This window comes from Coffea eugenioides, chromosome 11 (assembly GCF_003713205.1).
Source record: "Coffea eugenioides isolate CCC68of chromosome 11, Ceug_1.0, whole genome shotgun sequence".
In the NCBI taxonomy this organism is placed as follows: domain Eukaryota; kingdom Viridiplantae; phylum Streptophyta; class Magnoliopsida; order Gentianales; family Rubiaceae; genus Coffea; species Coffea eugenioides.
In genome coordinates this window covers 23197431-23207920 of record NC_040045.1, presented here as the reverse complement: position 1 = coordinate 23207920, position 10490 = coordinate 23197431, and positions in this window count along the sequence as shown.

The following is a 10490-nucleotide window of genomic DNA, read 5'->3' as shown; positions in this document are numbered from 1 at the left end:
TTTTCCGCAAATAATCGTAACTAACATATACAAGCTTCATTTTACACCATTACAAACCATTATACCATGATTAAACCATGATCATCATATAAAATCAGAAAAATCTCCATTAAATCAGAAATTTAACAAACACTACTTAAACCCATGAAGTCTTCAACAAATTAACATGTTACGCCACTAGAAATCACTAATCTATCCTTATTAAGAACAAAAGGGAAACTTTTTAGCAACTTACCTTTACAACTCAAGAAAGATAGTACCTTAGGTTTCTTTCTCCCAAAACAACTCCACCAATACCTTAGAATCTCCTTAACTAGCAAGTTTTATGAAGTGGTTTGCAATTTAATCGGTTAGAACTCAAGATTGGAGAAAGAAATTGAAGTGCAAGATGATGGATTTTCTCTCTTTTCTCCTCTCCATGGTTCGGCCAAGCAAGCAAGAAGAATGAAGGAAATTTTGGTCAATTTTGATGTTTAGTAAAAGTAAAGAAAGTTTGGTCAAAGTCCACACCCAATAGGTTCATGACACTTGGCTCCTTTAATGTTTAAGCTTATCTTCTTGTCTCTCCATACTAATTAACCTAGCTAACCTCTAATTGTCTCCTAGCACCTTGTAAAATAATCTCACTTAATACAAAACTCCAACAAGTTGTCAAAAATATATCACATTTACCGCACTAGCGGGTCCCACGTCCATAATACACTTCAAACTTAACGTGGACTAACTTGTATCAAGAAAATGATTTGAAAACTATATTCCCTTATAAAAATGTATAGGAAATTAATATATTGAAGAAAGGTATAAAATTATAGACAAGGAAACAAAATAATGTCTAGAAAATATATAAAAATTTTCGGGTTCTCACACTCATTCTTTTCGGGGTGTCACACAGGCAGTCTGCTAATCCCTTTGGTACGCCTTAGGGGAAGGTGGGGCTGTCACAAATGTAGCCTTGAAATGGCTGGAAAATTTGGTAAATACAAAGGAAATGCTGGCCATTTTTCCTCTCGTGGGATAAGTGAGTGAAAGCGGAAATAGGGATGTGACTTGTACTCGATTCGGGACTGAGTTATGTAGGGATGCTTAGGTTGACCTTGTGGGTGACTTATAAGCTAAAATTTTGCTCAAAAGTGTATATTTTTCAAAGACAAAGTAACGACCACTTTAAACACGATCTTCTAGTTTCTTCCGCCAAGTTGTGAACTTTAACGTTTTAATCGCTTCTTTATCGAAACCAAAAGAGCGAGCATAAATTTTCTTGGGTTTAATAAGTAAAATGAGTACTACTTAAATGAGTTCTATTTACTTAATTTTCTTTAAGCGAAACTCCCATATTTTGAAACCCTAGTTGATTGCAAATTGTTAAACGGTATTTTATCGTAGATTTGGACTCCAGCCAGGGAGTTGAACCTGAGCTTGGTTTTGGAAAGCAATAACTCATTGGTGAGTGTTTCCAAGTGCATGATTGAACCTGATACTTGAATGAAATACTTGGCTAATGCAATTGGATAGTACTTGACTTGTTTGGACAGGCAAGGGTGTACTTTATCGCACTTGCCCTAATGTGACTTATTAATGTTCACTAGTTATTATTGACTTGATATAAATGTGTACGACTTGAATACTGTCTGGAATTCCAGAAACCCTGTTGTTAGTTAATCGAGTCGAGCCAGCAAGGGCCTGGTCGATTAGATAACGAGCCCTGGGTCTCCTGTTCTGTCGAGCGGAGTGTTATCTCTTCGACTAATTGGTATGCTCGAGTATTACCACCACTGTTTATATTGGAGTTCGGGCCCGGTAGGGGTTTGGATGGTGGATGGAGATTGGAGTTAAGTGGTGCTCTACTGGACTGGTTACATTACTTTGAAAGTTGATGGAGTATCAACTACTTCCTGGCAAGCTATGGCCGAGTTGGCTCACAAAAGCAACTGTATCCTTATACTTGAAAATGTTGGATATTTATCTAATTTGCTACTTGAAGTGTTATTCCTCATTTTATGAACTTTTATACTCGCTACTTTGATATTTCAAATTTTATACAATGGTCAACTCACTACTTGGGTTCGCATGATGTTTTGGAACCTTATTGAGTATTGGCTCACCCTATTAGTTTTGTTTTCCTTACAGGGGGTACGAGCATAATCAAGAGGCTGGTACAGGCTGGTGATGTCTAGTTTTTGACTTTTGTGATTGTACTTCTGCTAGTGCTCAATTAGGGTTGAAAATTATCTAGAACTTGGATCTTTTGTTATGTTGGGAAATGTATGAATGTTTGAGATAGAACTGGGTATAAATGTACATTCTAAGTTTGGGAACTGTTGTTTCATTTACTTTTAAATTTGTAACTTGTTTTATTGAAGTGAGTGAGCGAGTCCTGGCGAGAGTTGGGCAGGCGGTTCGCCAAACCCTTGAGTTCATCCTAGGGGGAGGTGGGGTCGTCACATCAATCCTCAGCAACCGACCCAACACTGTAGCCAGTTTGAAGAGCTGCAATTTGTGGAAGAAAGGAATAGGCAACTCTAGAAATGTAACCCAAACCAGAGCAATTGAGAATTCTTGGTTCGCCTTAACCTCTATAGTCTACTTTGAGATTGTCATTGGCGATCCTTGAACGTACCAAGTTCTCCTTACAAACAGGCATTTATAATCCTTTTCCATCAATGGTCTAATTAGCACATGATTCGAGTCCAGGAGACCTACTAAGCAATCTCCTTTTAACCCCAAATAGTTGAAGAACTTGAGGATTCTCTCCATCAATGGTCGACTAAACGTGAATCTACCCACCAATGCATTGTGAAAAGATTCTACAAGGCGTAGCATTCCCACACGATTCATCCGAATTGCTAGCTCCCTATGAAATGTAGAAACAATCCCCACATCCAACCCACTGTCCGCCAAAGGGTTCGACAACAATATAGCAACTGCAAAGCTTTTGGGAAGGGTCGAAGTGGGTAGGCCACCGCCTTCAGGCTATTGTTTGGAGGCCTCAAGGTCGCCATGGCTGATAAGCACGGAACCCTAGTTTGTGTTATGTCTATGAGCACAAAACCCTAGTTTGTGTTAAATATACAACTAGACCTATTAGTTTTATCTTGGGTGCTGGTGATATCGATCATGATAGAAAACACCAAGTACCGATCATTGGAAGATCAACTTAAGAAGCAGGAGAATCAAATTCAAGAAGTGATTGAATCTATTACCACTTTTCAAGCTTCTTGTCAAAACAATCTGCAACATGAATTCCACGATTAGATGGAGCACAATAATTCCAAATTGGAGGCAATAGTAGGAAATTTAGACTAGAAGTTCAATAAGTGGAGCAAAAGTTCAATACTCTGCTAAAGATGAAGATGAAATAAAAAGGCCTTCAAGATAGTGAAGTAGGAACATGTGAACGAATTCTACCAACTCTACCAATGCATTTGAAGTTGATGACTCTGAATGAGGTGAAAGGATCACTCCCTGAATAAAGAGGTAAGCAATTTGCTCCTAATTTACCGAAACTGGAGCTACCAATGTTTTCTTCGGGTAACCCAAGGAAATGGTTAAGAAATTGTCAAAAATATTTTTTGAATCACCAAATACCGAGAACCAAAAATTAGACATGGTGGAAATGTTCTTAGAAGGAAAAGCAAACAATCGGTTCCAAGGGGTAAAACTAGAGAGGCCAGGAATGTCTTGTAGGGAATTCAGTGAATTGTTATGTGGAAGATTTGCTGGAAAATGGTCTCTGGACGTGGTAGAGGAGTTCAATAAATTGTAGTAAATGTGACAGCCCCACCTCACCTTAAGGCGAACCAAAGGGTTCGGCGGACCGCCTGCCCAGCTCTCGCCAGGACTCACTCACTCATAGCTCAAGAAAAAAAATAACGCACCTCCTTAGAAAATAAATAACACACCCATTTCAACTTAATATATACATACTTTGATGCTCAAATCCAGATACAAAGTTCAACACACCAAAATACTTCAAAGTGTTTACAATACGAGTGCAATCAACCCTAGTCGGGTACTAGCGTGAGTACAAGTGCAAAAGTCAAAAGAACTAGACTACGCTAGCCTGTACGTCTCACGCCTCGCTCGTACCCCCTGTAAGGAAAACAAATGACGTGGAATGATCTAAAAGCCCAGTGAGGTTCCAAATAGCAAGTTAACCCTTATTTAAAAGTGCAAGTATCATGTAACAAAGTATTGAGCATGAAAAGTTCATAAAAGTGAGCAATAATACTTCAAGTAGCAAATCTCAAAGTGAGCGAGTGTAAAAGTTTTCAAAAGAAACAATAATCCAATAAACAATAATCACTCCAAAGTATAAGGATACGGATGGCTCTCAGGAGCCAAATTCCCATTGCATCACCAGAGCTTGATCAAGTAATAGTTGACACTCCATCAACCTTCAAGTAAGTAACCAATCCAGTAGAGCACCACTTACACTACTCTCCGTCCACCATTCACACCCCCTATTGGGCCCAAAATCCTCAATAAATATTGGTGGTAATACTCGAGTATGCCGATTAGTTGAGCAGATAACACTCCACTCGACATCAATAACTACCCATGGTTCGTTATGTAATCGACCAAACCCTTGCCGGCTCGACTCGATTAACTAACCAGTGGGGTTTGGGGTCCCCAAAAGTCGATGAGGTAACACTCCAATCGACTGAATTAAAATAGAAGTACGAAGACGGGAATGAGAGGCACCTCCCACTCGGATTGAGTGTGGTACATACTGCCGCTCCGCACTTACAACTCAAGTACAAGTATATCAAATCAATTGCAACAATAAACAAGTATATATCATATTAGGGCAAGTGCGATAAAGTACACCCTTGCCCGATCAACAAATCTCGTATCATGTATTTTCATGGATCAAGTATTAAAACAAGTGTCCAGTTCAACCAGATATTTGGAAGCACTCACCAAAAGTCTAGTGCCTCTCAAAAACCACGTTCAGGTCCAACTCCTTGGTTGGAGTCCAAATTTGCGATAAAATATCATTTACGAATGTAAAACTTTCTAGAGTTCGAAACATAGGAGTTTCGCTTCAAGAAAATCAAGTAAATGCAACTCGTTTAAGTAGTGTTCAAGATACTTATCAAATTCTAAGAAATTCATGCTCGCTCTTAAGACTTTGAAACTTGGAAACAAGTGTACTTTGAAATACCATTTGGGTCGATGAAATGGAGAAAAGTATATCTATTAGCCATAAATTTCATTTTTTCCAAGGGTACAAGGTCGGCCAAGTTCCAACTTATATACCTAGATAAAAGAAGGTGCAAATATCCTAGATGGTTCAAGTGGTATTCACTCTCAAACCTTACTCAAGTCGCAAGCATATCTACCCAGTTCTCGAGCGTAAATTTGGTCAGCACGCCCTTTGTATTTACTCATTTTCCAGCCATTTATGGCTTCATTATTTTCCTCAATCAAACCCAAAGTTACACACAACATAATTTCATTTCATTAGCCATCCAATAGGCTCAAGGTCATACAAGTACAAAATCAAGCTAAGAACATGTGCGGAAATGAAGTTTAAGTTAGGAAACAAAAGGCAGATTTGACGTTGTTTTGCGTAAAGGACACAACCGGAGCTATGCTTATTGAATTAGGGTGAAATTTATAACATTTCGAAGCTAAGGCAGAGAGCTGCAACTTTGAAGAAGACCACTCAGTCCAATTTCCAATGTAACCCAGTCAAATTCCCAATTCACAGAACCAAACTCCTACTAATAGACTAGTTAACCGCACTACATTCAAATGGCCATATCTCAAGCTACCAAAGTCCGTTTAAGACATTCTTGGAGGCTTTGAAAAGCTAAGAAAAATTACTAAAACTTTTATGTTTTGGTTAAAAGCTAGTTCAGTACGTATCTAGGTGAACAAATGCAACCAACTTAGTGTACTGTCAAAACTGTCCACTGACTTTACTCCTACGGCAGTCAGGGTATTTTCATCTTTTCACAGGCTACGTCGGTCCGATTGAGCTGAAATTTTTTAGGAAACTATAAAACATCATTCTATACAACTTTCATGTTTTGTGCTAAGCCTAATTAGGCCTCTAAAAGACTCAAACAGAAACGGGAAGAACTAAAGCTACAATTTCCAGAAATCTGGAATTTTGCTATATTCAAGCTATAATTCACAATTTTACCTTGAAACTACCACTACCATCTCCTTTACAAGATTATATACCACATATATACATCATACAACACCTAACCCACAAGAAAACCTAACTCAAAAGTCATCCATCCAATCATCAAAATCACTTGAAACAAGCATCACAAGCACAATACTACCATTAATACCCAACTTAATCATGATTAATGGAGAAAGAAAGGTTGATCAGCCATTATACCTCAAGACAAGAGCTTGCAAGAATGATCCTCCACCTCTCCTTGAAATTTTTGGTTCCTTAAGCTTCCCAAGCTTCCAAACTAGTGATTAATCGATTTAGTTTTTCTTGTTTGCACTCAATCAAGCAAAACCCAAGATGGATTGAAGCTCTCTTTCTCTTGTTTTTTTCCTCCAAAGCCACGACCAAGACCAGCAAGAAATGAAGAAAAAATCATCGAAGAAGAAAGATAAGAAGGTAGGAATTAAGTTGGTCAAGCAACCATGGAATGGTTGCCACTTGTCGCGATGAGATTAGCTTTTAAAATTTTCTTTTCTCTCTCTTATTTTGGTCCACAATTTCGGTTGGCTTAAGGAGATATTTAGGTATGATTTTGTTCAATTAATAACAAGGAGATTAAGGTAATAAAGTATGGGTCAAGTGGTGCACTCAGTCGGAAACGAACGGTACACTTCGGTTCAACCCGATTTTCCTTATTTCGCACGTACTAGGGTTTTCACTTATAATTCACTATCTTATGGTTATTACTTCTAATCAAACACTTAATATCATTTATAACTCACTTTTAATAACCAAATTTAGTGCACACATCTTACCAAGTGAGCGCACGGTCAAAATATGCAAAAAACCCTAATTTACCCGAACGAATAACCTAAAGGGAAAACCCTTGATTCTATGGTGGATTGTAATTACTGAGGGTGTGAATGAGTAGTAAAGCGATTAAAAAGGAATAAATGCTAAATAAAAGGAATTTTAATAAAAATATGAGGGATTTTACAATTCCATTGGTTACAATTATGGTTTCGATTAAAATATAAGGGATTTAGGAAAATCGGGTAGTGTGAGAACCCGGAAATTTTCTTATTTTCAAGCCTTTATTTTATTTAATTGCACGCCTTTTCTATATTTTTTTTGTTAGAAAAATTTTCTAGATAATTTTTATGAGTAAATATGGTTTCAAAATCATTTTTGTAGTATAAGTTAGTTCATGAGATTTTAGAAGTGTATACCGGGCGTGGGACCCGCTAGTGCGGAAAGTTTGATAAAATTCGGCCAGTTAGGTTAAGTTTCGTATACCGGGATTAATTTAGCAGGTGTTAAGAGATAACTAGAGGTTACTAGATGAATTGGTGTGAGAGGGACAAAAGGATAACCATGTATTAAATGAAAGTGACAAGTGTCACTTGGAGATTAAGTCTTACTTTTTTGACCACTATTCACTCTTTTACCATTTTACCAAATAAATCAAAAATTGACCAAAAATCTCTTCATTTCCAAGCTTCTTATGGCCGAACTCCTCCAAGGAAAAAGAAAGGAAATCCTCTCCAAATTTCTAGCTCCAATCTTGTTCAATCTTCAATTCCAACCGTTTAATCTTGTATTTGCTCCATAAAAACCCTTAAGTGAGTGGTTGTGAGGTGATTAGTGAAGTGGTTTGGAGGATTAAGGTGCTAAGTTGCTCCTTTTCTTGGGTTGTGAAGGTGAGTAACTAAGGGACCTTTCTTTCTTCTCAATAATGTTTGATTATTGACTTATGTGAGATGAAGTGATGGATTAAGGTGTTGTTTCATGACTTTTGATGGAATTTGGTGCATTTTTCTATTTAATCATGATTTTTCTGTTTTCATATGATTATTATGGTGTGGCCTTGGATGATGGTTGGAAATGATCTAAAATGAAGCTAGAGGGTGTAAGTTGTGGCTATTTGCGGAAAATTTCCGCATTGAAAGGAAATTTCGGAAGTTAGGGTTTCATTTAACCCCATTCTGCCTGGTACTGTTTTCCTAGTTAGAAGCCTAATTAGCCTTGGGTTAAAACATAAAAGTTGTAGAGAATGGTATTTTATAGTTTCCTGCAAAATTTCAGCTTAATCAGAGCAACGTAGCCTGTGAAAGACTGAAATACCCCTTCTGTCCTGTTTCTGTCCGAAACTGAAATTCAGCTTTGGTAATTGGTTAATTTGATTGGGAATACGACTGATTTGGTTGTTGATGTCTTCTTAAGAAATATATATTGGTATCTTAGCTTTCGGATGGCTTTGGAATCACTTGAATTGGACTTAGGTAGCCTGAATTATGGTTATTTAACCAGAATGCGGTTTGTTAACCTGTTTATGCGGTTCTGGTTTGGTACATTGACATTTTGACCTAGTTGCACTACAGACTGGACTGAGTGGCCTTCTTCAACATTGTAGCCCTTTTCCTTAGCTTCGAAACGGTGTAAATTACACCTCAATCTGACAAGGATAGCTTCAGTTGCATTAATTCCGCTAAGCAACAGCAAACCTGCCTTTTGTTTTCCAGCCCAAACTTCGTTTTCGCATATGTCCTAGTTTGATTTTGCACTTATACGTTCCATATGATTTTACTCTCGTGATTTGTGGATTCGGTTTATGACTCATATTCGAGCCTTATTGTAGCGCTAATTAAAGGTGTTTGATAGCTTGTGATTTGTGGGTGTTGAGGTTTGGTTGGAAAGTAAAGAAAGACAAGGGAAATGCTGTCAAAATTTTCGCGGAGCTTCTGCACAGTCTCGGGAAATTTGCTATATCTTGATGTAGGAATGTCAGAATTGAATTCCATTTGTTGCGTTTTAAACTAGATTCATAGGGCTATAAACCGTGTAAGTTTCAGACCCTATTTATGTCTGTACCATTTATGGTGATTTTTCAAATGTGACTGAAATATTGTACCTGTTCTGTCTTTCACTGGATAAAGCAGCAACTTGAGGCTTGAATTTGACTGACTTGCGTTCTGAATCTTGTGAGGGTGTTTTCTGGAAAGTTATAGCCCTTTGAATGTATTTTCCAACGGTATGACTTTTACTAATTTTGGACTTACAAAACTTGAGATATGATTTTCATATAGGGTTGCGCAAAACTGGAAAATCCTGTTTTCCTAGTATCGATCTTACTTTCATTTTCTACTTCAAATTTGAAGTTGGTCAGTCATTGCAGGTAGAGTTTTCAGGTTGTTCATGCCTTTAGGACTAATCGTTATCTTTTCACTCCAAAGTCACCTCTTCGCTTTACATTAATGGTTCATTTGGATAGGCACATGACTTGTAATCGAGTTTTACTTGCGAATTCCACTTATTAGGTTTTGGAGTCCAGTCTTAAGTGTTTGCCTTGATTGTTCTAGGAGGTGCCGGCGAGTAAAGCCACACTTGGGAAGGAAACTTTTGAAATTATCCTTGTTTGATCAGGTGAGTGCACCACTCTCCTGAATTATTGCTCAACTGGTTTTCTGTACTTGCAAACTGCTAGTTGAATATCTTTCCTGACTGTTTATCTTGTATGAAACGAGGGTGTACTTTATCACACTCGTTCTCTTGCCTGTACTGAACAAACTGGAATCTATTACTTGTACTTGTTACTTGCACTTGTTATGATGTCATTTGGAAGAGTATCCAACGACCTTCCTGTTAAACCTGAGCTCAACCTCATAGGGAGTTAATTAAATCGAGCCAGCGAGGGCTTGGTCGAGATAATTGACAATCCATGGGTGCCTGTTCCTGGGGGAATCTTTGGGTATTGAGACTCTTGATTTCGGTATACTCGAGTATTACCATTCCTGTTCCTGTTTGGCGTTGGGGCCCGGTAAGGGGTATGTTTGGTGAACGGGATCTTGGTGTTAAAGTGGTGATCTACTGGACTGGTTCCTTTATTTGAACATTGACGGAGGGTCAACAAGGCTGGATCAAGTATTGCAACAGGGATTTGGCTCCTGAGAGCCACCTGTATCCTTTATATTGTGATGTTCGTTCATTTCTTCTACTTGATGCGGATATGTGTCCTATAAATGTTTTCTCATGATTTCTAATGTTATACTTTTGGTACCTCATCGAGCTTCTAGCTCACCCCATTTCGTTATCCTTGTTTTCCTTACAGGAAATCACCTTTTGAAGACTATGATGTTTGAAGCATGAGTTGAGCTAGTTTTAGTATTCTTTTGTATAGCTCCTCGATGGTTGGAAAACTTTAAATGTATTTTAACCAAACAATTCCCTTTTGAATTGTAACTTTGCAACCATGAGTTGATTTGGTTTGGAAATGTTATTTTCTAGGGTTATCTAAAGTTGTTGTGCTTGTTTGGGTTTCGGACAGTGAATGTTATCTTCTCGAAGTTCTTTTGAG